The sequence below is a fragment of the Dipodomys spectabilis genome, unplaced genomic scaffold (genome assembly GCF_019054845.1).
Source record: "Dipodomys spectabilis isolate Male_0828 unplaced genomic scaffold, ASM1905484v1 ptg000004l, whole genome shotgun sequence".
NCBI lineage: Eukaryota > Metazoa > Chordata > Mammalia > Rodentia > Heteromyidae > Dipodomys > Dipodomys spectabilis.
Window position 1 is genome coordinate 11,856,532 of NW_024870681.1, and position 27,002 is coordinate 11,883,533.

General features: G+C 39.9%; 1 protein-coding gene and 1 pseudogene across 2 annotated transcripts in view; one reads left to right on the forward strand and one right to left on the reverse strand.

The window, feature by feature from the left end:
* Stx8 (syntaxin 8) overlaps window positions 1-27,002 on the reverse strand; it is a 252,024-nt gene that overhangs the window by 70,111 nt on the left and 154,911 nt on the right. The gene's annotated exons all lie outside the window — the stretch shown is intronic.
* On the forward strand, window positions 14,570-15,440 carry LOC122118799 (annotated as a pseudogene).

Consider the following 27,002-nt stretch of genomic DNA (forward strand, 5'->3'; position numbering starts at 1 on the left):
GAGAAATTGTCAACTCTACTCAGAGGGAGGCAGAGGGCAGAGGTGTGGATACCCTGGGAGGTCCCAAGGGCTTCAAAGGGAATAGCAGAGATGGCCAGGGAGAAAGAGAAGGGAGCATCCAGCTGGCTTACCCAGAGTGAGTAAAGTACTCATACCCAGGGCTTTTATTTGAATTTATCACCTCTTATTAGTGCCTTTTGAAATGCGAATTAGCTGATTAACCACTGCTCACAGCCTTCCAACTGTTCTTTATTCTCCAGCATTCAGCAACTTTGTTCTAAATAGGGTAGGCCACAGTAGCCCACCAGGGGGAAATTATTCTCAGGGTTACAAGAACAGTGACCAAGCAACATTGGGGCTTGGGCTGGATGGGATACAGATGGGGGCAAGGCTGTGCCTGGAGCAGGCTCTAGCCATCCCTGGCTTACATACAATGTGCTAGCTGGGAACACTGGGTACCTACCTCAGTGCTAGCCCCATGTTCATCAGTAGGATTTAAGAACAGAACTCAGGAGAACAAGACCAACTCATTCCTGTCCCACCCCCTTTGCTGTTTACTATCTTCATTAGTTCTAGGTCCCTTGGGGAATGGCCATGCACTTACTGGAACACTGTTTGGGAGGTGGGTTCACATGTATGAACAACAAGGGCTGGCCTCTGGCAGAGCCCGGCTTGCACTTGCTCCTGCCTCCAGTTTGGCAACACGACACAAAGGCAGCCTGGCTTGTATACACTTTCCAGCCTGAGCTCCTATTCAGAGGGGGCTGCAGCTTGCACGTAATGGGCCCCCTACAGACAAAGCCAGCAAGTTTCTTAATTAAGTCTAAGTGAAAGACAGATCCCGCTTACATCTTCAGAGAACCTTTCCTTCAAGAACTTCAAAAACACCCTAGACTGCCTATCAAATCCAGGCACGAATAACTAGGGAACAAATTTTCCCTCTTTTTAAATATAGAAAGCCACCCCCCTCTTCCTGCACCAACTCTTCAGCCCCCTCTCACTTTCCCTGCAATTTTAGACATGCCTCTGGTTTATAAAACAGGAAACAAAGGGACTTCTTGTGTGTCAGAGAAGCCCTCAGAGGGTCTGCATTTCATTCCGGCCTTCCCCAAAGCAATGCGCTGTCTAAAGAGCTCTTTAACTGGTTTAGTCTCATTAACATTTCCACAAGGTATAAAAGGATATGCTTAAAAACCAGCATCTCTGTGTGTGTGTGTGTGTGTGTGTGTGTGTGTGTGTGTGTGTGTATGTGTGTGTGTGTGTGTGTGTGTGTGTGTGTGACATAAGGACAAATCCTAGTACAGAATATTTAAAAAATTCGTTATTATCGAATTGACTTCTCAGAAATGTGATTTTTCACATCCCTTCTCACCCTCCCCCTGCAGCCAGCCTTTCCTCCCTCACTCCAGAAAGCCTCTTTCAGACAGGCCTTTCTGTTTTTCTGGGCTTTGCTGTGATAATGTTCTTAGCAAACAGAAACCAATTATTCTGCAGCAGTAAGTCACCAGGAGTATGAATTGCTTTAATTTTTCCCCCTTTTTAGCAGCTGCCCAGGGTGGGTTGGGAGGTGACTACAATTATGAAGCCCGAATGAATACCAAAGCAGCACCCAGACTGGGTGTCCTGCCGGGAAAATGATGTTCAGAAATAAAAGTGCGTTTTTGTTGCAGGCAGCTAATCAATGAGTTCGACATTGCCCCAAATGGGCTTTCTGCTCTGAATTTGCCTTGCCAAGGCTGTTTTCCCCAATGAGTCCTGTGCACCTGACTAGCTTGTAAAAATGTCACCTTACTGTTAAAGTGCTAAACACGCCCTGCCCTGTTTTTCTCCACTGCTCTCTCCCTCCTCCTCCCCCCTTTGCCTTTTTCCTTCTACAATTCTTTGCTTTCTCATTAGAAATGCCCAGCAACGTCCAGCAGACAAAGAGACTGCAAACAAAGTGTATGGAAAGGGGAAAAAAATTCAAAAAGGAAAAAAAAAGTGCAGAGGAATTCTTCATTCACTGATCTCTAGAATACATTAATATCTGAAACTGTTGGCACAGTCTAAAATACTTGGGCAGCTAACAATGCAAGCAATGATTCGCCGTCTGGGATCTTCAAATAAACCCCAGTGCTGTCATGACCACCAGGAAGGGGAAGAATGGCGATATTAGCTGACCTTCATTTTGTTGTTTCTTCAGACCTGACTGCTGGACCTCTGTTTGCTTGTTACTAGGATTTCTTGGCTAAAAAATTCTAGCATTTCCCAGGCAATACAAGAGCCAGTTTATTAGGTAAATAAACCAGGCCTTAAGCAGCCTTTTCTGTTCCATAATGGGAACTGGGTAAAGTAGAAGGCTGAGTTGGAGTCAGGGGGGATGACTCAGAAGCAGAGATCTCATCCTTTCTCCCTCACTCAAAGCACCAATGAACAATGAGATGAGAGTTTACAAATCATCAAATCAATAGCTTTGGTTAACTTGGCCAACACCATCCACCAGGAAGGGAAGACAGCTCACAATAGGAAGCAGTAGGAAAACAGCAGCTTTCTTTTTTTAGAGATCTGAATCTTCCATAACATTTCACTTACCCCAAGTTTACAAGTACCAGAGACTATTTTACAAAAATGAATTTGAGTGAATGGTACCTATTATAACTGCTTAAATATTCTTATGTTATTCAAACCACTCTTTGATGATGATAATCTTACCAATGTAATAAAGTCAGTAACATGGAACTGGTTTTGTTGTAGAGTGTGGAGATTCAGAGGGCTTTCTGACTATGTAGACTGTATCCCAACTAGTACTGATTTTACTTGTGTATGTTTACTGTCTTTCTATCCATTCACCCTAACTGTGACATAAGTCCCATGAGGGTAATGACCACTGTTGTATCCTCCCTTATCCAGTATAGCACTGAGAATCCAAAGCATACTTGGTCAAGGAGTTGATTTTTTTTTGGCTATCCTTTGGAAAAGTGCAACACATCTTTAAAGGTTTGCATATAACCTATGCACCTCCTTCCATATACTTTATCTTTTGTTTTGCTGGAGATCTGACCCAGGGCCTGAACTATACTCTCAGCCTTCTACAATTTTAAATCCTATCTAGATTACTTATAATTCCTAAAATCATAGTAATGAATGCTACATTTCTATGCTACATGTTGTTACACTGCATTGTTTAGGGAATGATGACAAGGGAAAAAGTCTGTATATGTTCAAAACAGAGACAATTTGTTTCTCAAATGTTTTCTATAACCATTGGCATACAGTCTATGGTATGGAAGACTGTACTTCCTACAGTGGGGACTGTATGAAATAAGCTTATGAATTCCAGTTTCTTAGAGTTCCTAACTTTCAAATTAAAATCTACCTCGTAATAAAATTTAGGAAAGTTTATTCTTGCTTCAAGTAAGAGGCTATGTAGATAGATATGATACATATATACTTGCAAAAAGTTTCAAGAGTTGTAAGTCACTTTGCTAGAAAATACATAAAGACAAAGTTTTAGACTCCAGAAACTGGGAAAATCAAACCCCACAGCATATATGATAGATTACAAAATGTTAAAAAAAAAAAAAAAAACAAGAGAATTCATGTAGATATAGTATATATGTGCACAGAAAAATGACTAGAAGGATGGTCCCAAAGTGCTAATAACCATTATTTATAAAGGGTAGATTTTTATTTTTATCATTCTCTATGTGTAAACAATTTTATAATTGGAAAAAGGCCTTTGATAAGTTCTGTAGAAAGTTGTTAGTAAATGAGCCAGATATGTGCCTCAAGAATCTTGAAAAAAAAAAATCTACAAATGACAGTTGCATTTTAGGCACTCAAGGGGTCTCTAATATATACACACATACAAAAACATACACACATGGGTATACAAGCCTAACGCTACAGCTATGTGGAGGATGGGGTGGGGTGGAGTGACTATGTGTTTACATCTTGAGACTAAATTGTTGTGGGAATCTCATTTTCTCTTTATTGGCTTGAAGCAACCAGGTTTCACATTTCTAGTTTTAAGAGATTATATTCAAGGATGCTCAATTACTTTGAATAGGTGAGACATTCCAAGCTGATGGGTATTCATACCTGTCAACAGTTGTGAATTAGTATTTCAAACCTCTTCTAAAGTGACTTATGAACTTGTTCCTAGGAGGCTTCAGCACCTTGCGGAAAAGCTAAGGTTGAATGTGAGCCAGGGTGAAACCCTTTTTCTGCTAGGGAGCATGGCCAACAGGAATGCCAGAGACAGCTGTCAAACACAATTATACCTATAGGCACTAAAACATTTTGCCATGAATTAGTATTGCTTTAAACTTTTAATTGGGTACTTACAGTGTGATGAATATATCTGGGGCTGGAGTGGGATATTTGTTTTTTAAGGTTTTTTTTTCCTGAGAGTATCATTTTGTTTCTAAGGCCTGTAACTAGAAAGTGGGGAGAGAAATGAAAAATGTCTGCTTCAACATGTAACTTTAATATAAAGTGAAATTGGGGAGTCCTAACCACTCAGGAAACAATATAAATGAATTGATAGCTTTATATATCAGAAAAATTTGTAGTCAATACCTTAAAGGATTGGAAATAGATTTCTAAAGTATGTGGGAAATTATCTTGAAGAGTATATAGAAAAAAAATATATCCATTTAAGAAAGAATCTTGAAGTATAAAAAGAGCACAGGCTGTTTCTCAAAATGCAAAGCTCTCTGTAGAAGAAAGCTCTGTGTAGAAGAAAGTAGATTCCTCAGTATTTCTGAGGAGGGGGACAATTTATTCTAAGCCACTGGGACTGCAGAAGGGGGCTAGGTACACTTCTTCAAAATCCTGGGAACCACTTACTCTCTTCTCTCATTTCAGCTGTTTTACTTTGTGTGACTGATTTTTTAAAAAATTGGTTTATCATCTATGGTTTTTTTTCTCTTTTTATTATTTATTTACTGACATATCTTTCAAGCTCCTTTCTCTTTATTTTTCAAATCAGTGCCATAATGCAGGTACGGTTACCTTTCCCTAAATGTAAGGGTTACAGTTCCTAAAAACCTGTAACTACCATTGATGAGAGTTTAGTTAAAGAACTCTAAGTTCCTTGGGGGATGGGGTTAAAGTAGTGTGTGATAGTGAGAAAGCCTCTATAAAAGAGAATATATAAGGCAGAACTCTGCACATGGACTCTTTCCAGGGCATTTTACATTTTGGAGGTAAGTGATACCTTAGCCCTGTCTAATTACTTCTTTAGAATTAAATTCTCCTGCAGTTTCCAGCTAATTCCTTCTGTACATATATACATATGCTACACATTTTCCCCTTCTGTGGTTGGTCTTCCTTCCAAAAATGTTTTTAAAAAGTCCTTACATTAAAAACATCTTTTTTGGTTGTTCAACGACTTGAACTTTCCCCCTCTACTGCTAAGCCATATCTCCAACCCCATATTGTAGATAAATTAATCTGACAATCTATGGTTGACTGACCTACCACTCCTAGTTTTGATCTAGATCCAGGCGTAGAGTCCTTTGAGCATTCCAGTGTATTGGTGACAGTGACTTCTGCTCTCACTTGTTACCATCTTTTTCACCCCATTTTTCCTTGCCGAGTCTCTTGCTTTACTTATTTGATTAAGTAAGGGTCTACACCATATCAGTCACTGTGTAAATACATTCTCTGAGCCAGGTCCAGTTTGTTTTGTATCTTCAGCAACTCGTATACAACACCTGCCCCATAAACTCTTCATGAATGAATTCAGGAGCAAACGAGACACATTCTCTACTCGGGTAGCAGAGAGTCTAGTGAGGGACAAAGGCATTTACAAGTCAGTGTGTGATAGGGTGAACAACGTGTAGGTGTCTATAATAAAGCAGACTTAGAGGTCAGAGGAGAATTCCTGGTGCAGTGATTAAATTTGAACATGATAACTCCCTGGGAAAAAACTCTGAAATCTCAATTTACTATATTCTGGAGCAACTAAATCAGTATTATAAAGACATCAGTATTTGTTTAGCTCTCTGGGTGATTCTGATGTACTGCCCAAATAGGGAAGTGTAGAATCTCTCCAATCAGTGGTTATTGATGAAGCAGCAGCATCCACTCTGTGACACCTGGGAATGACTTGGAAATTCAGAATCTTAGTCATTTTCCCAGATTCACTGAACCAACCTGTGTCTGCATTCCCACAAGATCCTCAGAAGACTGCGTATGCTATGCTAAAAGCCATGAATCTAAAGTAGAAATCTGAGGGCAAAAATATTAGCACAGGGAAATGAGAACTAGAGAGAAGAGTGGGTGTTCTGGGTAGAGGTTAAGGATATGTGCCAAGTCTCCAAAATTTAGGAAAGGAGAGTTGATTGGTACCCTAAGGTTATACCATAGTATCCCCAGGGGAAGGAGAAGAAAGACCATGTATATTAGGGCCAAGGACTCAGTGTGACCAAGGAAGGGGGATCTAAGGGAGGAAAAAAATAGATTCTATCTGAGACTAGTGGATCCTGTTTAGCTAGGGAAACTGCTCAAACTACTAAGGAGCCTGGACTTCATCTTTAGGGCTCTGGAGAACCACTAAAACTTGGAAATGATGTGATCTAGGCCCCTCAAGACACACTGTCTTTCCCTGCCTCAGTGCTTCAATTCATTCCACTCCTTTAGCCTGAAATTCCTTTCTCATTTAAAATTACCATGATCCTATACATAGCTTTCTGCACTTTCTGCACTAACTTCTTGTGCCTTCCAGTCACAGTGGCTAGAGTTGAGCTCTCTAGATCTTAAACTTCTGCAACCCTTTGGCACTTAGCCCTATTCTACAGTTATAGTTTATCTACTGTCTTTTCTCTCTTAAAACTAGAACCCAACTTTTTAAAGAAGAGTTTCCAAGCACACCTATTTCAGGATCATCTGGGAGTACTTGTTAAAATCAAATCATACCGCAAAAGCCTAAGATCTTCTGAATTGGTTTCTCCGTGTGTAGGGCCTGGAGGTTTGCATTTTAAAAATCATTCCAGGTGAGTACTAAAGCCAGAGAATCATGAACAAGACTAGCCTTCTAAGACTGGAGTCATTTCATAATTGAATCCCAGGATCTACATTATACAACCTTATACAGAGAGTTGAATAAAGTACTGTTAATTCTTCTCCGTTGATCTACGATCAAATAACTAGTCAAGGTATTTGCAAAAACAACCCAACCAAGAATAATAGGACATTATACACAGAAAAAGGGGTATGATGATTCTGGACTTTGACTCAGTTGATTGGTGGATACTCAGAAAAGCCGCTTCTTCTTTAAGCGACAGGACATGCCTGGCTTTTCTCACAACAAATATAGGACAGACTAGACTGGAATAAAAATTTCCCACAGTGTTGATGGAAGGATTTTTTTGGAGCTTTGAAAGCTCCAAAAAAGTCTTGCTCTCTTACGACTATTATCTGGTATTTGAAATTGGTCATTTAGGAATCAAGATACACAGATCACATTCTACAGGCATCCCTGTGGCTCAATGGTTCTTTCTCCCTCACAGTGCACTTTAAGCAATCTGACGGTAGAACTCTGAAGCTAGACCTCAGCGCAGCTCCATAGAAGGGACTCAGAAATATGATGAGTGGATGAAAGATGACCATGTCACCGAAGCCCAAATGTAATAAATAATCATTCATTTGGAATCTGCACCTGTGTGGGAATGCACTGCACACCTGCCTAGGCCAGTTTCTCCTGTTCCCCCCCCCCACCCCCCTTTTCCTCCTGTGTGTATGTTTTCAGCCTATCAAAGGGGCAGCTGCTTCAGTTTCTCCTATGACCTTCTCCCATTCATCCAATTAGCAAAAGCCCAATCCACAGACTCAAGACTTAATACCCATGCTAAAGACTTACTGTTCAATTTCAGGCTGGTAAAATTCCATTTAGAATTTTGTTTCATTGAGCATTTTCATAAAATGAAAATGAAAGATATTAAAGGCCTATAAAATACCAAACAAATAATAAAGAACATAATATAAAAGATATTAAAGGCAACTAGATATAAAAATTAACACATTTATTCTTAAATTTGTCTGTGAGAGGAAAGAGTAATAAACATCAGCATACTTTTTTTCCTATTGTCTAAATCCTAAAGAGGATGAGTATTTGATTTTTAGTTGTCTGAAAAATTCACCTTGACATCCTGAAAGGTAGAATTTCTACTCTATGCTCTATTAGTCTACTTACTGTGTTTACATTTCATATCTATGCTGCTGAAGATGAAATGACTTTTACATTGTAATCTTATGGGAGTAGGTTTCTCTGATAGTCATTACCTTTAAGGTATTATGTGAAAACTTAAAAATGAAGCAATTTCACATGGAACTTGAGGTTGCTATCTCTCCTTGTATTATTGGGCCCATACTGACACCTGGTAAGTCGCCTGGGCTGATCCTGGTGAAATGGGCTCTTATTTTGGATGCTTCCATTTGTTTGGCTTGTTTCTCTACTTGCCCCAATGAATGCAGAGGAGGTATGGACTAAAGATCCTTATAGTCACAAGTCTTTGATAAATTAAAGAGTAAAAGTACGGGGCTGGAAGGTGGCTCAGTGGTAGAGTGATTGTCTCACATGCATGAGGCCCTGGGTTCGATTCCTCAGCACCACATAAGCAGAAAAAGCTGGAAGTGGCGCTGTGACTCAAGTGGTAGAGCGCTAGCTTTGAGCTGAAGAGCTGAGGGACAGCGCCCAGGCCTAGAGTTCAGGCCCCATGACCAAAAAAAAAAAAAGTACATGGTTGGCACAGAAGGAAAACAGTGACACAACATTCCAATGAAGTTGAAGGGAGATGTCTGTGGGTACGCCACTAATGTGAACAAGTTCTGAGAGTGCAAGTGGACAAGCTTGGAGGACTGGAACTAGTTTGGCATAAGTGGAAGGTTCTCATGGGGGTACAGGAACAAGGTGAAAGATTTGACAATGGGATAGATGTGATAGAGACCTGGACAGTTTACTGCCAACAGCTTGTCAAAATAAGATCTGTGTTTAAGAGCAAATCTGAAGGGCAAAATAAGAGAAAAAGAAAGGTATAATCACTGCAGTTGAGTGCATATGAAAATGGTGACAATATAAAAAGGGATCTGAGTACGTAAGAAAGGCTATGGCATGAGGAATCCAGGTCACTTGGGGGAAGAGCTTAACTGTGAAAGAAGTTCAGTCACAGGGAGAATGGTGGCGCCCAACACAAATATTAGGGTGGGACTAGCTTTGGGTTTTGCTTTCAAGTATATGTAGTGTGTGTGTTTATGGTAGTGAGGGGCAGCAAATGATAAATGCCAAGAAGAGACAGGATGATCAAGAGACAGATGTGCAGACAATTGTGGGGATGAACTGAATGGCAAGGACAGCTGGAGAGCGGGGGATGAAGATTTCTGAGAAAGAAGAGCAGATGCCAGAAGACATTATGGATCATAAAGCCCAGAATTACTTCTGTTTCTGTTCAAGAAATTGTAGAAGGGCTATACATGTGGCTCAATGGCAAAGTGCTTATCTAACATGTACAAGGCCCTGGGTTTGATCATCAGATGGAAAAACAACAAAAATGGTAGGCAATGGGACTGTCCAATATATAGCCTCAGAAACTCAATGATGCTGTTACCTTGCACACTCCTAACAACTCCAAGTTTTTTGTTTTGTTTTGTTTTTCTCGGTCATGGGGCTTGAACTCTAGGCTTGGGCGCCATCCCTCAGCTCTTCAGATCAAGGCAAGCACTCTACTGCTTGAGCTACAGCACCACTTCTGGTTTTCTAGTGGTTTATTGGAGATAAGAGTCTCACGGACTTTCCTGCCCAGGCTGGCTTTGAACCGTGATCCTCAGCTCTCAGTCTCCTGAGTAGCTAGGATTACAGGTGTGAGTCACCGGTGCCCGACTAACAAGTTTTTATGGAAACTTTAGAATAACGGATGGGGTTCAATTTACCTAGGGACAGTAAAACCTGGCAAACTAACAAAATGGTTCTTCTTTCCAAATAGCCAGGATAGAATTATGATAAAGTGATTATTGATTTAAATAGTCAAACTGATCATTAGACCTGATTGTACCAAAATGTCAGAACACCAAAAAACAAACTAAAATCTCAAAACACCAACTCTATACTTTGAGACACATTCATGCTTATCAAAAGTTCTAATGTAAAGAATCTCAAAGTCAAAGATGCCAAAATAACCCTGAGCCATAAGGAGGCCTTGGCTTATTATTTCACAACAGATTCTCACACACTACCTTTTTGTGTCCTTTCTAGTTTTCAGAAGTTTGCTATAAATTTTGCCATCAGATCAGGGGTGATAGTTGTCAGAGCAGTGGTTGGGGGAGGTGAGGGCAGATCCTAAGCCTCCTAGCAGACTGTTCCTGGACTGCTCCTGCTACACAACACACTCAGATCCCTCTTTCTGCTCCTTGCCCTCATATTCCAGATATATCTCCAACCATGCTTCCACTCCTGGCTTGAGCTCTTGTGTGAAAATTATCTTAATCATCTTAATCTTAATATGAGAGCTAGGCATAATGGTACACACCTGTAATCACAGCACTGGGAGGCTAATGCAGGTGGACTTCAAGTGCATGAGACTGGCCTGGGCTACAGAGTAAGACCCACATCTCAAAAAAAAAAAAAAACACCACAAAAAAACTTTTTTTTAAATCTTTTTTTTAATTGTGAAAATACTGTAAAAATCTTGATATTAAAAAAAAAGTTGAGGGCGGGGATGATTGGGTGGGGGGCGCGGGGGAGGATGGGAAAAGATGGAAAAGGGAAACAAAGGAGGAGGCTACAATGCTTGATAAGAAATGTACTCATTATCTTGCCCATGTAATTGTAACCCCTTTGTACAGTATTTTCACAATAAAATAAATAAAAATTAAAAATAAATTAAAAAAATAAAAAAAAGTTGAAGGATGGGACAGGGAAAGGGAAGACTTTTGTCAAAGGGTACAAAGTTGGCAGTTACAGAGGACGAATAAGTTCTGGTTTTCTATTGCAAAACAGTGACTACAGTTAATAATACTTATTTCCAAATATTTACTCTGTTTGCAACTCTGAAATACACAAAATATGAGAACCATTGTCACCCTTCTTCAGATCTTGAAATCTTACTCCTCTGCCTGAAACAACCTTTGTATATGTTAGGTCTGCCTGGGAAAAATTACCCCTTCCCTTGTTCTCCCTTTGTGCACATGTGGTCACTTCCCTAGAAGTCCCTGCTCAGCACCTGGTGTAGCCAACATAATGGCGCACCTGGGGGCAGTGGGAGGTTCCCCCCCCCCACACACACACACAGCCCAAGGCTCTGAGGTCATTGCTGTGGTAACACCCTCCCACCCTTTGCTTTGGTCACACCCCCTCCCTGCCCTCTCCCTATATAGCCAATCTCCATCATTAGTTCTGTCCCTTGCAGCCTTTTCCCTTCCCCTGCATCCTTTGTGCCCCCTATACACCTTCCATCGTGTGCAGGTTAACAGTTTGCTCTCTTTCTAATAAACTCTTTTCTGCTTGAACCTTTTGGTGAACATTATATATTGACCAATATCTTACCATCATTTTACTCTCTACTGATGTAAATCTAACTTTAAAATTACTTTTTTTTTTAGCACTGGGGATTGGACTGAACACCTCATATTTCCTGGGCAAGCGTTCTTCTGCTTGAAGTACATCCCAGCCCTTGAAAGTTTAACTTTTCTTACATTTCATATCTAAGTGAGATAATGAAATATTTGTCTTTCTACACCTGACTTATTTCACCTATGACAAGCTGTAGGTTCATGAATGTTGTCGTATCAGCATTGTCTTCATTTTTTTAAGATTGCAGGGTATTCAAATTATGTGTGTATATGACATTCACTTTATCCCATTCATCCATGATGGGCACTGAAGCCGATTCCATATTGTGGCTATTTTGAACAGTGCTGTAGTGAACATAGGTGTGACAGGATTGTTTCAACTCAGTGGTTTAATTCCATGGACCTACACCCAGAAGTGAGATAGCTGGTAGGTGATATTTCTGTTTTTGTCAGAGAGGAGAGAGCCTGGCTGTTTTGGTTTTTTGAGACTATTCTAATGAACATTTCCATCAACAGTATGTAAATGATTCCCTTTCTCCACATCTTCACCAACACTTTGCAGAAATTATTTTGAGGTATAGAACTTTTCTAGTTTCTTGCTTCATCGCTAGCCACCTGATCCAAACATATTTTTTTTTTCACATTGAAAACTGACTCAGGAAGCTGGGTGCTGGTGACTCAGACATATCTGTAATTCTAGCTACTCAGGATTTGAAGATAGTGGTTCAAAACCAGCCTAAGCAGTAAAGTCTGTGAGACTCTTATTTCCCCTGAACCACACACACACAAAAGGCGAGAAGTAGAGCTGTAGTTCAAGTGGTACAGAGCTAGCCTTAAACAAAAGATTCTCAGAGACAGAGCTCTGGCAATGAGTTGAAGCCCCAGGGCCATGACAAGAAGAAAAAAAAAGAAAATTAGCTGGGCGCCAGTAGCTCATGCCTGTAATCCTAGCTACTCAGGAGGCTGAGATCTGAGGATCTCGGTTCAAAGCCAGCGGGGGCAGGAAAGTCCGTGAGACTCTTTATCTCCAATGAACTACTAGAAAGCCAGAAGTGGCACTATGGCTCAAGTGTAGAGCGCTCACCTTGAGCTGAAGAGCGCAAGGACAGTGCCCAAGCCCAGAGTGCAAGCCCCACTCAGGGAAGTATTCTACAAATAAGTCATGGTTGGTTCCTTTATATTAAGGCTAAGAAAAGCATGCATAGGAAAGCAGATTGCAAACAAGAACATGGGGATCTTCCTTTTTCTCTCTTTCCTTTTTGTGTCAGTAGTGGGGCTTGGACTCAGGGTCTGGGCATTCTCCCTTAGCAATTTCACTCAAGCCTGGTGCTTAAAATTTGAGCCATGTCTCCACTTCTGTATTTCTTCTGATTAGTTGTAGATAAGAGTCTCACAGGCTTTCCTTCCTGGGCTGGCTTCAAACCACTACCCTAAGATTTCAGTCTCCTGAATAGCTAGGATTAGAGGTGTGAGCTACCAGTACCCACCTGATTTTTTTTTATTTATTTATTTACCCTGTTCTCATCTCTGTCCTTAACTCAACCACGTATTACCATAGGAACCTACAGCATACAGCAGTCTGCCTGTCCATTCCATTTAACCTCAACCTTCACCACTCTGGTGTATCATGGAAAATTAAGAACTTTCATGAGATACCACAGAAAGAAAAAGTTTAGCAAGCAAAGACCACAAACCACGGACTCTGGCTGCATATGGTCACTTGACAAACTTGACAAACTCAAAAACTTTATTGAAAACCCAATGAGGGACTTTCTAGCCTATGAAAATCTGACGGTTGATTTCACATGCACCCAAATATAGGAAAAAAAGAAAAGAAAACAAACTCAGAAAGCAGTAGTCTAGGAAGTGAGCAGACCTCCTGGAGCTTCTAGCTTGTTGATTACTTACAGGAACACCAGAGGAATGCTCTAGTCAGCCAGATCTAGTGCTTTGCCCGTGCCTGGATTATGGCAGTGGCACAGAGGGACATATTCAGAAATGGCCCTCCTTGTCAGTAGCTTAAAAAAGTCAATGTATCTTCAACCTATCCCAACTACTTTATGTCTTTATTGTGCTAGGGATTGAACTAAGGGCCACATGCATGCTAAGGGCATGCTCTATGGCTGAGACACACAACCTACCCCTTTCTTTCACTTTAGTAACCAGTCAATATCCCAAGTGGTTTTGATTTTTTAAACCCGGAAATCTGCTTGATACAGAGCCTTGGAGTAACTAACTATACTCTGTGAAAATGAGTCTTTGTTTTTTTATAAAACAATGATGTCTAGAATCTTTCATTTCCCAAGTTAAACTTGATGCCCTCCACTTACTAGGCAGGTGCTCTATGACTTAGGGTCACACCTCAAGCCCTTTTTTGCAGTAGTTATTTTTCACATCTGATCTCATGTTTTTGCCTGGACCAGCCTGAGATGATAACCCTCATACTTATGCCTCCTACCTAGCTAAGATCACAGTTAAGATGAGGTCTCACTGTCTTTTTGCCCTGGATGGCCTTTAACATTGATCAACCTAATTACAGGTGTGAGCTACCACATTGGTCTCACTGGCCTAGGCCCGTGGTTTTTAATTTTTGTTTGTTTTTTGTTCTGTTTTTTACACACAGGGCTTGCTCTGTGTGTGCACACACATGCTACTCCTTGAACTCAGGGCCTAAGCGCTGTCCCTGAGCTTTTTGCCTCAAAACTAGCAGGCTATCGCTTGAGCCACAGCCCCACTTCTAGCTTTTTGTTGGTTAATTGGAGATAAGAGTTTTTCTAACTTTCCTATCTGGGCTGGCTTTGAAAGGGAACCTCAGATCTTAGCCACAAGCACTGGCTTGCTGTTGATTATTAATTGTGGTAAAAAAAAAAAAAATACACAAACAACAGCGCAGAGCGGTTTGGTCGTTCATTGGGGTAGTATCGTCCCTCAGATCGCCAACTGGAGCTCTTCACTGGGCAACAGCGGCGGAGCGGTGGTCCGAAAAACGGCCTGAAACGTCGGCTTTGGGTGAGAGAAAATGGCCTGAACCAAGCAGACTGCTCGTAAATCCACTGATGGGAAGGCCCCCCCACAAGCAGCTGGCCACCAGGGCTGCCAGGAAAGCGCGCCCTCTACCGGCGGGGTGAAGAAGCCCCATCGCTACAGGCCTGGCACTGTGGCTCTTGGAGAGATTCGTCGTTATCAGAAATCCACTGAGCTTCTCATCCGAAAGCTGCCTTTCCAGAGGTTGGTGAGAGAGATTGCCCAGGATTTTAAAACAGGCCTGAGGTTTCACAGTGCGGCCATCAGTGCGCTTCAGGAGGCTAGTGAAGTGTACCTGGTGGGTTTGTTTGAAGATACCAATATCTGTGTGCCATCCACGCCAAGAGAGTCACCAACATGCCCAAAGACATCCAGCTGGCTCGCGGGACACGGGGAGAGAGAGCTTAAGTGAAGGCAGTTTTTATGGCGTTTTGTAGTAAATTCTGTAAAATACTTTGGTTTAATATGTGACTTTTTTTGGTAAGAAATTGTTTATAATATGTTGCATTTGTACTTAAGTCATTCCATCTTTCACTCAGGATGAATGGGAAAGTGACTGTTCACAGATCTCAGTGGTGCGCACTGGGCTCAGGAGTGACAAGTTGCTAATATGCAGAAGGGATGGGTGATACTTCTTGCTTCTCATGATGCATGTTTCTGTATGTTAAGGACTTGTCGGGTAGCTATTAAGGTACTAGAATTGATAAATGTGTACGGCTCCTTTTGCAATAAAACTGGTTATGACTTGATCCAAGTGTTTAACAATTGGGGCTGTTAAGTCTGACCATACATCACTGTGCTAGAATGTAGGCTTTTTCAAGGGTGAAGATACAAGTCTTAAACACAGTGTAACTTACAGTTTCCTTACGAAAAAGAAAAAAAAGTAAACCTGGCAGCTATAGAATACACTATGTGCATTTATAATAGCTATTTTACATATTGTAGTGTCAACATTTTTAAATTAAATGCTTTACATCCACAAAAAAATACACAAACAAAAGTTACTGTTTTAACAGTTTTAAAGTGTAAATTCATTGGGCATTAAGTACATTCACAGTGTTGCAAGCCTACTATTTATTCTAGAACCTTTTCATCACCCCAATAGAAAACTTTATATCCATTAAGCAGTCTTTCCTCAATCTTCCCCGTGTCTTATCTGTTGGTCATTACCAACCCATTTTCTGTCTCTATGAATGTGCATATTCTGGAGATTTTATTTACACGGAAACCACAGAGTGTATGTGGCTTCTTTCACCTAGCACAATGTTTCAAGGTTCATTCATATTGTGTCATGTGTCAATACTTCATTTATTTTTAATGGCTGAGTAATATTCCAGTATGTAGCATACATGTAACCTCTTGCAAAACGAATAATGGTGGCTGGGTTCCATAGGGCTAAAGCTACTAAAATGAAGGAATTTGTGGAGAAGGGGAAAGGAAATGAAACTGGAGGATAGAGAGGATGGAAAAAATGTTGATATATACATATGAAGACAGCATAATGAAACCCACCAGACACCATATGGAAAAGAAGATATGGGAATAAAATGAAGAGGGTAAACTTGTACAAAGTAGACTGAATGAATCTACGTTGTCGCAATGAAATCCTACCATCTTAATAAAAGCTAATTTTAAAAATTAAAAATAAACAAAGGAATTTACCCTATTCTTTTTTCACCCCCCCCCTCCCCGCCCCCAAGTCAGAGACTGGGACATAAACTAATTACCTTCCTCCACTTTCACTAACTGGCTAGTGCTCTACCAATTGAGCCATGCCTCCAACCCCAGAAATTTATCCTATGTGACCAATATTGTTTCTTTTAATGGTTCTAGACATTTAAGTATCCAATAAAGGAACACAATACAGTATAACCCTGCTATATCAGTCATAATATACTTTCTGTTCTATTCCGTTATCTTTCTGGACCGACAAATGTTTTTATAAAAGTTTGAAAACTCAGAAAATTCTCCTCCATATTGTTTTCATTGCCTTTCAAATAAATCCAATTCAAACCCAGTTATTTTGCTATTTTCTGGATATAAGAGTCCCAAAATATAGTCTCCGCGGTCAGGAAGCTTGCTCTAGTGAGAAAAACATTTAAACCATTTCCCACAATGTGACAAGGTTCAGGATGGAATCTAAATTGTAAGGACTCAAGTTTACCATGAATCCCAGCTGGGAACACTTATACAAGTTAGGTATGGTGCAGGCTTTGGTTTGTCCTCTTATGTTCTTGAGAGCCAAAGTCTTCAGAGAAAAACCTGTGATGAAACTAGTCATGAGGCTTTCCTAGTACCTGAGGCCTGATGATAGTGTATGTGTACCATTTATCCTGTTTACCTAGTCTCACTCACACTAAAATATACTCATCTCTAAAGATCTTCCTATGGTTCAAGATTAAATATAAAAGCATTTATTAGTGGTACACCTAGAAATGTCAGCAGGTAACCTTTTTTTTTCTTAGGCAACACATTAAAAGTAGTATGGAGGTTCCGCAAAAGACTCTACATAGAGCTCCTCTATGACCCAGCAATCCCACTTTTGGGCATTTACCCAAATGATCACAAAGACCATACTAAAGCTACCAGCACAACTATGTTTATTGAAGGATTATTTACCAACCCAGGATATTTACCAACCCAGATGCCCCTCAGTAGATTAATGGATCAAGAAAATGTGGTATATATATATATATATATATATATATATATATACAATGATATTCTATGCCTCCATCAGAAAGAATGACATTGCCCCATTTGTTAGGAAATGGAAAGACTTCGAAAAAATTATATTAAGTGGAGTAAGCCAGGCTCAAAGAAACATAGGTCCCTCTGTACAGTATTTTCACAATAAAAAAAAATCTATACAATACTGACACACAGGAAACCGTACAGTCTATTCCCTTTTCCTTGTCAACTCTATTCTGAACGAATCCAAACGTACAGACAGTACAAAGAATATCTATACACTCCTATATAATCCAATGTTAACTGATAAATAATGAATGTACTTAGTTATATTTATAGAAATAATGAATATATGTTTTCTCCAAACATGTGTGTGCATATGTGGTGTTGAAACTTTGATACTTCATTTCTAAAAATTTGGCCATGCATCTTTTAAGAACAAGGCTAGCCAGAGGCTGGTGACGCATGCCTGTAGTCCTAGCTACTCAGTAGGCTGAGAATGAGGATTACAGTTCAAAGCCAGCCTAGGCAGAAAAGCTCCACAAGACTCTTATCTCCAATTAACCACCAAAAAGCTGGAATTAGAGCTATGGCTCAAGCGGTAAAGGGCTAGACTTGAGTGGAAAAAACTAAGGGCTAAGGAATACCACCTAGACACTGAGTTCAAATGCCAGTACCATCACAAAGACAAAAACCAATCAACAACAACAACAAAAACAAAATAAACCTGCCATAATCCAAAATCACAAAATGTGATTTAGTAGCTATGACAAATGTGTTCTGCAGACATGTTTTTCTTAATCTACAACTGACCTTCCATCATCTTTCCTTCTACAACACTGACACTTTCCTTGTCTTAATAGACTGTCCTTCAAGATGAACTATTTCTTGATTAGGGTTAACATTTCTAGTACAGGTACTAAGATGGATATGATATTGTGTAAATTCCCATTGTATTGAACTTGGAGCCTTATAATGCCAGTTCTCACATTATTGGTAATGTTAAAGATCATAATAAACATGCATCTTTCCTCCTTTGTAATTAGAAATAATCTGTGGGATGAACTTTGAGACTCTGAATAGCCTGCTTCCTGAAAACTTTCCTTAGTTTTCTCTTCCTCAACTCCCAGGCTCAAGTGATACTCCTGCCTCACCCTACCTAGTAGCCAGGGCTATGGGCACATGCCACTATGTCTGGCAAAAGGTAATTTTCTAATATCATTCTTCTACATTTCTTAGAGTGTAAGGAGGGGGGGGTCTCTCTTCATCCTTATTCTCACTTGGGTGTTTTTCCCCCGCACTATGGATATTCAAACTCATGGATACATTTTAAAAACTTATATTTAAAATCATTATCATTATTTTCTTGTTCCATTTGCCCCAAATCTGACTAATGGTCTTCCACTTGAGCCAGCTCCTGGGATGTTTTGCTATACTCTCACTACTGCTTGTACATGCCTTCTGATAATGTTCTAGGCTTGCCAGATACTTCCTTGGTCCCTTACACAGAAGCAACTTCTCTGTAAGATGTCTTGGCTTCTTTCTGTGATTAATAGTATCTACTAGAAACCAAGATCTGAGTCTTCCTCATGCACCCCACAATTGGAATGTCATTGCTAGTAGGCTCCCTCAGTGGTTAAAAGTAGGACATTTATTTATTTTAATCAGGAGTGTACAACACTTCCAATTCAAACCTAATGCCATAAAGATTATTCTTACTTTTCCCATTCACTACTTGCATCTCCTTAGTTCCTAGTAGCTTTAATGTACTTACTTTCTCCTACTAACACAAACAGAAATATTTTACCAGCATCAGTTTAAAGAACATATAATCGTTAAATATATCCTAGTATCAAAGAGTGGGAAATACCCCAGGTGAGTTTTTCAGTGAAAAATACACAGACCATCCCAATGGGCCTCATGTAAGGTTCTTATGTGCCAGTAAGTGGTCTTCAGACTTCACACCTGTATTTCTCTATTCTGGCCTGTCCTGATGGAGATTGGGATCTGCAAGTACTTTTCCCAGGCTCCCTTGCCATCTGTCTTGCTGCTGGGTTCTGCCAACAGAAGGCACTGGCAGGAGTGCAGAAAGCAAGAAGAGGGTGAAGTTGTCCTTCGTGCTTCTTTACATCTTTCAGGCAGTGTCTCAGCAAGTGTCTCCAGTCCCACTGTGTGCCCAGCTGTGGCAGTGGCAGCTCCAGTGCAGCTCTGGCTGAGCAGCAATCCCAGGAGGGAAGTAGGGCATATGTCACCTCTATCTCCAATAAACTACCCCAAAAGCTAGAACTGGAGCTGTGCCTAAGTGCCTAAAGGCATTAGCCTTTGGGGGGGAAAAAACACCTTAAGGACAGCACCCAGGCCCTAAGTTCAAACTCCAGGATAGAGGGGAGTGGGGAGGATTTTCTTGAATACAGAAAGTAAGATGGCAGAAGGCTGGTTCTGTCTTCACGTTTACAAAGCAGCAGCTGTGCCACCTAACTCAGATGTTAACTCTGTGTTTTCTACACACTAAGATGTGTAGTGAAAGCCAGGTGGTACTGGTATGTATATACCATAATACCGGCATTTGGAAGCCCTAATGCAGGATGATTGCAATTTCAAGGCCAGCCCAGTGCTACATAACAAAAGCCCTGTCTCAAAACTTCTATTGAAAAGCAAAACAAAAGCACAATGGAAATAGCCATAACAGGATAAAAAAGGTATTTTTCAAAAGTAAGTTGCACTGGGTGCTGGTGGGTCACACCTGTAATCCTAGCTACTCAGACTGCTATCTGTAGCTCATGTGGTAGAGTAACAACTTTTGAGTGAAAAGTCTCAGGGACAGTGCCCAAGCTCCCAAGTTCAAGCCCCAGTACAGTGTCGGCACGAGTGTATATATACATACACACACACACACACACTCATGCACACACAAATTGTTAAAGGACTCATTTTCTTTTGTTGCCTACGAACTGAACAGTTCTCTGATAGTTCAATGTCAAAGATGCTGTATTGGGCTTATTGGAAATAAACATTGTAGACAAACACAATTTGCATGTTGTCTTGGAAGAAGGTTCTTTTTAGGTAATGATACTGGTATAATCAATAATTTTATTTCCCCCTTTACAGAGATCTCATGTATACATTTAAATAGCTAATTCTGCTAAGTTGTTAAAGGCAAGGACTGCTCAACTAGACAAGGATCAAAGGAAGTGGTCACAGGAAAGGATACCTCCATCTGCTTCTCCTTCTCCCCTTCCTTTTTTCCCATATATATTTTTTACTGTAAAAATATCGTACAGAGGAGTTACAGTTATATGAGTAACGTAATGAGTGTATTTCCTATCAAGCATTGTTACCTCCTCCTTTGTTTTTCCCCTACCATCCCTTTCCTCCCCACTTCCCCAACTCCTCCCCCCACACCAAGTTGTAAAGTTGGTTTTCAACATAGTGTCTTGCACATCTCATTGTTACAATGTCTCCCCTTCCTTTAGATACACAATTCTATCACAATCATAGTCTCCATTTTGCAAAGTACTAGAAATATGTTCATTTAGTACTTACAGCCTAAGAGGGCTTTTTTTTTTCCTGAAAAAATCTGCCTAAAGGCCAGAATTTATTCACATCACAGTCATAAAGGCACTTTTGTAATAGGAGGGAATATTTAAATTTAAGCCCATTATAACCATTAAACTGATTGTAGTCATCACTTGCCACCAAAAATAAAAGACAAGACTTAAGAAATAATGTAAAAGGAAAAACCACAGGATGCAGCTCCAAATCACATTTTTAAAAGTAAGTATGCAGAATCAGAAATAGGCACATACAAAAAAAGATGTAAATCTGGATTACAAAGAATAATGAGATTTGGAAGAACTAGAAATTTAACCTAAGAACAGAATGACCCACTGCAACAATGCGACTCATAAGACACTATGTTGGAAATGAATTTTACAACTTTGTGGGTGGGAGGAGTGTGGGAGGTTGGGGAGGGAAGGGATAGTAGGAGAAAAACAAAGGAGGGGAGTAACAATGGTCGACAAGAAATGTACTCATTACCTTACTCATGTAACTGTAACTGCTTTGTATAGCATCTTTACAATAAAAACTTTAAAAAAAAGAATATGCATTTAGGAATTCAAACATTCAAAGAAAAAAAACTGCTACTCATAAAAAGCCATTTATACTTCAATATAATTTTTTTTCTTTTATTTCCTTTAAAAATGCAGCTTTAAAAGTAATAAAGCCTTTCCTTCTGTTTAAAAAAAAAAAGAAATTTGACCTAAGAAACAGAGATTATCAAATAATAGACTCAGTGTCACAATAAGATATGCCTGTTGCCGCTGCTTCTTTTAAATAAAAAATCACGTCCCCTAACTTTAAAAAAAAATTTGTATTGGTACTTGGGCTTGAACTCAAAAAAAAAATTGTATTGGTACTGGGGCTTGAACTCAGAATTTGGGCACTGACATAATTTTTGCTCAAAGCTAGCACTCTATCACTTGTGCCATACCTCCACTTTTGTTTTTTGGAGATAAAGAATCTCATGGACTTTCCTGCCTGGGCTGGCTTCAAAACTTGATCCTCAGACCTTAGTCTCCTGAGTAGCAAGGATTATATAGGTGAGAGTAATTGGTACCTGGTGTCTTGCTCTTTAAGGCTTGATTTTCTACAAATAATGGAAATTAGTAGCAAAATGGGCTCAAAGCCACCTCTAAATAATCAATAATGTGCACAATATACTAAAATGAATACATATTCTTGAAATTATATAAAAAGTATAACATCAAAAGGACTGATAACAGGACTAAAAAGTCACTCTGAATGGAACATTCCACATGTAAAACTTCCCTCTGTTTCAAAAATAAATTGCAGTATTTTGGATGTCTTTATGTATCTGCACCAGTTAACTATGCTTTACCAATACTAGAACTGGCAAATAAGAGAAAGAATTATAATGCTTAATTCATTTACAATTATTTTTAAAATGAATTCTAGGGTTTTAAAACCATTTTAGTTCTAGTTTCTTTGTCATAGACAAATTTATGCAGATACAATTAAGATTCAATTTTATCACACAGAAAAACGGTTATAGGCAGCAATATGGCACATGAGTTTGAAGATGCCAGGGAATTTGAAGACTGTTATACCAACTTTGTCATAATTTCAGGGAATGAAAGCACAAATAATTTTTTTTTTGGGGGGGGGGTCTGGTCATGGGGCCTGAACTCTGGGCCTGGGCTCTGACCCTCAGCTCTTCAGCTCAAGGCTAGCGCTCTACCACTTGAGCCACAGCGTCACCTCCAGCTTTTTTCTTTTTGCTTATATGGTGCTGAGGAATCGAACTCAGGGCCTCAGGCATGCAAGGCAAGCGCTCTACCATTGAGCCACCTTCCCAGCCCTAAAGCACAAATAATTTATTCATTTTTTAAACTGAAACCTTCACTGTATTAAGTACACATGACATGCAAGTCACCATTTCCTCCATCTTCAAGTGAATAGCCCAGTGTCTTCAATTCATTCATTCACACTGTTCTGCTACCATTATCACCACACTTGTTTTCAGTTGTCCTGGTAGGCAATAAGTTAAACCAGATAAAATGTCAACAAATAATAAAAGATCTTAAATAGCATAACTGCAAGAAATATCTCTATTATTTTTAAACACAAGATTCCGAGATCCCAAAGTCCCTCTGAACAGAATTACCACTTTAAGAACTAAAAGGTAAGGAGTCAAATGTTTTTTCTTTCTTGCTATTATTTCTAACATATTTATAAGATATTTCTTTGTTGCTTTGTATGTCCCTCCCCCATGGTATAACCCCTGTTTTCACTGTATTTGATGTTGGTATAATTTGTGGAGGGGAAGGGAAAAAACAAATTGTTTAAATAGGGATACAGGTGGACCCATTGCAACAATGAAATGTATAAGATGTTCTGTTGAAAATGAACTTTACAACTTTGGCATGGGGGGGGGTGATGGGGGGGGGAGATGGGAAGGGATGGTAAAAGGGGAAACAAAGAGGAAGCAACAATGCTTGATAAGAAATGCACTCATTACCTTGCCCATGTAATTGTAACCCCTCTCTATGGTATTTTCACAATAAAAAAAAAAAAAAGGAACTAAAAGAGAGACACAGGCTATTTGTGTAGCTGAGGAACATTTGGAGGTGGTTCTCAGGGACAACTGAGTCATAGCCAATCAGATAATATCAGCACCTAACAGTCAGCAGCAGAATAGCAGAGCAGGATACAGTGGGAGACACACACAGACTCAAGTCCAATACAAAGATTGATTTGCTGCTAATCCAGAGAAATTGACCTTAGTCTCCATACTCATAGGCAGAGAAAACCAACAGTGATTTAAAATGAACTCCAAACCAATTATTCAGGGGAATTTAACACGGTTCACTGACTGAAAATTGTCACTATTGCCTGAATCTGAAATAGAAAGAGAAGGTGAGCCAAAAGATAAATACCAAGTCATTGGTAATAAATGCCAAGTTCTGTTGGAACCAATTAATGAATCCCTAGAGCTGATAAAAATCTTCATTTATGCAACAACATCTGGAATCAAATTATTTAAAAGCTAATGCTAGGGCTTATAAGACTGCATTTCTAAGGCAGAAATTATCTATTTTTTTTTAATTTGTTGCAGTGTTGGGCATGTGCAACACTGCCAGCCCCAATTTATTTTCTTCTGTATTTTGGCACCAGTTCTGGGGCTTGAATTCAGGGCCTAGGTGCTGTCCCAGAGCTTTTTCACTCATGGCTAACACTGTCACTGGAGCCACAGCTCTGCTTCTGGCTTTTTGGTGGTTAATTGGAGGTAAGAGTCTCATGGACTTTCCTGCCCAGGCTGGTTTCAAACAATGAACCTCAGATCTTAGCCTTCCTAGCAGCTAGGATTACATGTGTGAGCCATTGGTGCTTGGCCCTTGTGTATTTTCTAACAGCACAAAGTCCCTTACTTAAGGCAATCCCTATTTCATTCAAATGTTGTACAGTTTGAAGTAGGAATCTACTTCATTCTGTCCAAAAATCAATCAAAAGGGCTGTTTGTGTAAGCAGAAGGCATTGCTTTGTCATTGAGCTACTTCCTCAAGGGCATGGGGGAGAAGTAAGAATGAAGATTTACTCATGGGCAGAGCATCAAACAGACCCCTTTCCTACAGAGCCAAAGATTAATCGAGTCACATATTATAATTTTTAAAAATAAGAGGAATTTTAATTTTTGTTTGTGTTTATTCTCCCTGTAATTCTGTTTGTGTCTGTTTAACTTTATTTAACAATGCTATTGTTTCTCTTAAGCCATGGTGGGGAACACCGCTAATATTAAAATAAACCTGTTATCTCATTCTCTTAGCACATGCCAGTAACACATACCTCTTCCCCACTAATTTCAGCCCTCACAAGAATTCAATTCTTCATTCCATTTCAATTTACAAATACAAAGGAAAATCAATATGGGAATGAGGAGTCCTGAGTGTAATGAGCTCCTAAAGGTTAGGCAATGTTTTAGCAAAATACATTAAGCAGATAATAGGTGGCTCTTTCTTCTGAGCATATACACACATAAAATTTGAAAAGCATATAGAGTATATAAAACATACTCTGTTCCCAGGTATACTGACAGTTCTTCTCAACCCAGCCAGTGTGTGCTACTCCTATAGAGCAGGTGAAAGTAGATGAATGAATTGACAGCCGACATCACCAGAAAATGCACACAAGCACATACACCAGTAACATCATCAATCATAAGTATAATCATTACTCAATAAGAACAGAAACTGCCCTTTGAAATCACTGATTGTTCCAAACCACACTAAGCAAAAATAATAATGTAAAAAATGATTATGTTTTATGATCATTCCTGACCCCACAATGATAGCAAAAATCAGTGGCTCCTGGCAGAGTTTTTGAAGCGTGGAGGGTTGGGAGGTGGTCCTGATGACAGCTCTGAGGCTGTCAGCCTCTATCAATCACCTTCTATTAAGGAAAGCTTTTCCAATTCTGTACTCCTATCAAAGGCTTCATTTTGCCTGGATTAAGCTGAAGTACCACCATTTGAACTTTCTGCTCCTATTCCCACTCCCAAATAAATGCTATTAGCAGAAAAACCGGCTTTTCCACTGTCAGAACTCAAATTGAGGCAGACACCAGTGTTGTGATCAGATACTGAGGAGAGATTCTGAACACAAGAAATTAATGTGCATTACATAAACTTTATGAGCAACCACAAGGTACTGTGTTTATGGGCCAAGGGAGGGAAAAACATGTGAATTGGATATTTCAGCTCCTGAAATGAATATTGAACAATATCTACAGGGTGTAACACACTGGAACAATACAGTATTTTCTTGGATTCAAGAAGGAGCTTTCCTGATTGTTTCATACTATATAGCTTCACTATTTACTATATTATCTCCATGACAGAGAAGAGTCTTTTTTTCCCCTCTAAAATATTCCAGATATGCCTGTGGATAAACAGCTTTAAATCAGTTGAAAAAAGCATGTATTTAAAAACTCTTGGGCTGGGAAGGTGGCTCAGTAGTAGAATGCTTGCCTTGCATGCATGAGGCCCTCGGTTCCATTCCTTAGTACCACATAAGCAGAAAAAGCCAGAAGTAGTGCTGTGGCTCAAGTGGTAGAGTGCCAGTCTTGAGCTGAAGAGCTGAGGGACAGTGCCCAGGCCCAGAGGTCAGGCCCCATGACCAACAACAACAACAACAACAAAAAACTCTTTAGATGAGGGACTCATTTGATTTGTTTGCTGCTGCTGTTGTTAAATCAATGGTTGAGTAGATGTTTGGCACATTAATGTACTAAAGCCCAACATATGGGCCTCAATTCATATAAATATGATAAAAGTTATAATCATAGATAATTTTCTGTACTAAGAGGTTTCATTACTTTTTTTTTTTTTTTTTTTGGCAGCTGTGGTGTTTGAAATCAGGGTCTTGTGTTTACTAGGCAGGCACTCTACCCCCATCTCCTTTTGCTTTTAGTTGTTTTTCAAAGAGGGTCTTATTTTTTGTTCAGGCCAGCTTGGACAGAGGGTCTCCTCCTATTTACATTTCCCTTGTAGCTGAGCTGACAGTCACATACCATGACACCCAGCTGATGAATGAGATGGGAGTCTTGCAAACCTTTTGCCTGGGGCTGGCCTCAAACCATAATGCTTTGGATCTCTGCCTCCCCAGTAGCTAGCATTTAGTCATTATTTTTAACAGCTCTATAATGTGAGGAAGAACCAAAAACAGAATGAGGAGGACAGAAAGGAATTAAGAGGGAGGTAAGTTTAGAATTAACCAACAGGCCCAGGGGCTGACTAGATAGATGTGAGAAAAAAAATCCCAAAGTAGTATATTGTGACATGTTTAACTTGACCCACATGGTATTTGTTTTTAAAATGTGAATTTACTGTCAAAACTGAAATATTGAGAGATTTCACTTAAGAATCTAGATTTCGGGGCTGGGAAGGTGGCTCAGTGGTAGAGTGCTTGCCTTGCATGCATGGGGCCCTGGGTTTGATTCCTCAGCACCACATAAGCAAAAAGAAAAAAACCGGCAGTGGTGCTGTGGCTCAAGTGGTAGAGCGCTAGCCTTGAGCTGAAGAGCTGAGGGACAGCGCCCAGGCCAAGAGTTCAGGCCCCTCGACAAAAAAAAAAAAAAGAATCTAGATTTCATGGGCTGGGAAGGTTGCTCAGTGGTAGAGCGCTTGCCTTGCATGCCTGAGGCCCTGGGTTCGATTCCTC